The sequence below is a fragment of the Nicotiana attenuata genome, chromosome 1 (assembly GCF_001879085.1).
Source record: "Nicotiana attenuata strain UT chromosome 1, NIATTr2, whole genome shotgun sequence".
In the NCBI taxonomy this organism is placed as follows: domain Eukaryota; kingdom Viridiplantae; phylum Streptophyta; class Magnoliopsida; order Solanales; family Solanaceae; genus Nicotiana; species Nicotiana attenuata.
Genome location: NC_031989.1, coordinates 4,247,986 through 4,250,426, shown reverse-complemented (window position 1 = coordinate 4,250,426; position 2,441 = coordinate 4,247,986).

Here is a 2,441-nt window from a genome sequence, read left to right as displayed (position 1 = left end):
ATACACAAAAAAAGGGAACGGACATACTCTGAAGAGCTGCGCCCAAAATACACGACCCACCCCCCTCGGATCATCTTCCTCAACACACCCACCCTCACACACACTTGTATATACTTTGTTTAAAGATTCGAAAGCTGACGACAAATTCAGATCACTCCCAAATTGGTCAGTATACAATTTTAAACCCTTTCGTTCAAAAAAAAAATTGAAATCAAAGATTAGTTTGAATCAATCCAAAGTGGAAGCGCTGAAACTTGTAGATCTCCCTTTATTTTGCTGCTATCCGAGCTCTTGTTCCTGCTTCTAAACTAGTTCGATTGAGGCACTGTGGGGGTTTCTAAGTCTTGTTGCCGTCCGAGGCGGCTCGTGGTTCTGTCCGGGCTGATCGTTGCTTCAAATTTTGATCGAAGTTGTGGTTTTCGTTTGTTTCGTGTAATTGCCGGAATCTCGTTTATTAATCGAAAATTGCTTTTCTCAGGTTCGTGCATTTACTACTCTATCTGCGTTAATTTATTTACATTGAACAAAAACCATGAGTGAGTCATTGTACGATTGATCGAATTCTCAATTTCTAGTGATTCTGAGTGTTAACTTTTTGTTTGTGGATATTGAAGACAATGTATATTTGATTGAGTGTTTCTTGGTTGCCGTGATATTTTCTAATTCCTTGACTTTTGGTTGTTGGGTTAATAAGAGTTCTGTGGTCACGATTATATGTTGAAGTCGTTTGCTCTAATATTTGTGTTATTGCATCGTAAAACAAGTGAAAATGATAACTGTATATAATTAAGAAATAATGCTCAATAGATGACTACATGCCTCTGTTCTTTATAAAAGTTGTGCGAATGAAGTAAATTTTCTTTGCAATTTGTTTCATTTAGTTGGTTTAGCTAGCAAATTATTGGTTCATATGATCATGTCATTTATCTCAAATTAGTTTTAGGAGATTAATTAATTCAAAAGCATTGTAGTCTGCTTTAGTTAAGTAAAAATCTTTTTAAAATAATTCGAGGCGTGTTGTGCCAAATAAAATCTCAAATTGCATGGCCCTCACTTAATTAGTCTTGTTCATCCTTAGAAATCGAGGCGTGCCATTTAGCAAATTTTCATGGCCCTTGCAAAGTTGCTAATGCGTAGTTGCTTTAGGCGCGTTATTTTAATAATATTACCTTCCTAAACTCGGGTGCGCATTTATGTGACCCAAATCCAAATCTCAACAATGTTAGATAAAATATGTCGAGAACCGCGGGTGCATTTATGTGACGTGGTTCAAGACGTGTTTTAAATAACGTTGCAATTTTCCTTAAAAAAAATAATTAAATAAAGCGGATAAAGTTTAAAATTGCACCGTAGGCTAAAACATGTATTAAAATCAGATAGTAGGCCAATTATAATAATTTAAGCGACCGTGCTAGAACCACGGGATCCGGGGGTGCCTAACACCTTCCCTCGGGTCAACAGAATTCCTTATTCAGAATTTCTGGTTCGCAGACTCCAATAGGGAAGTCGAAATTTTCCTCGATTTGGAATTTAAATTAAATCGGTGACTTGGGACACCAAAAGCCAATCCTTTCCCAAGTGGCGACTCTATAAAACACATAAATAATCCCATTTCGAATAATGTCACTTTAAATGGAAAAACTCCCTTATACATTTATCCTTCGGGGTAGGTGTGTAAAAAAGGAGGTGTGACAGCTCTGGCGACTCTGCTGGGGACACGAACCCAGAATTTCGATTCAGGGTTCAAGAATTCGAGCTTAGTATAATTGTTATATTTGGCTTTATCTGATTTTCTACATGTTCCATGCTAAATGTGCTAAATGATTTACCGCTTTGATATTATCTGAACTGTATATAAACTGTGCCGAAACCCTTCTCTTCTCACCTCCGGGGATGTGCTTACTGGTTGAGACTCCCTATTCTGTTAGTGTCATACCTTGAAATAAGAAAGAGGCTGGACAAGTTACTAAGCCGGACGATCCCGCGGGTCCCCGGTACGTAGCCCTCTCCTCGACTCGAGTTGTCCGCTCGGGTACACAGTCTAGAACCTATACCCAGGTTTTGAAATTAGAATAACTCGACTCCATGCCGGATCCCTAGTAGGAACGTTTATGTGCATCACGTGCATTTTGACTTAGGGGACTCAACACAGGGGTTGGGTCCGTCTAGGACAGGTGTACCCGGAATAATGGACCATCCTGATGCATCCTACTTGTGCATTTATCTGTTTTGGACTCGCATGGTGACCGACTTTGAATATCTGGGCAATATTGAAAAAAAAAGAGAAAAAGAGAAAATAGCAGTGTGGAGAGTTAATTACCTATATTAGAAAAACCAATGTCCAAGTAGTGCCGAAATGCTGCCGGATTTTTGAGAAAATGAAAGAAAAGAAGAAAAGTAGTTTTTTTTAGTTTGTTTTGTTTGCCAATGAAAAGAAAAAA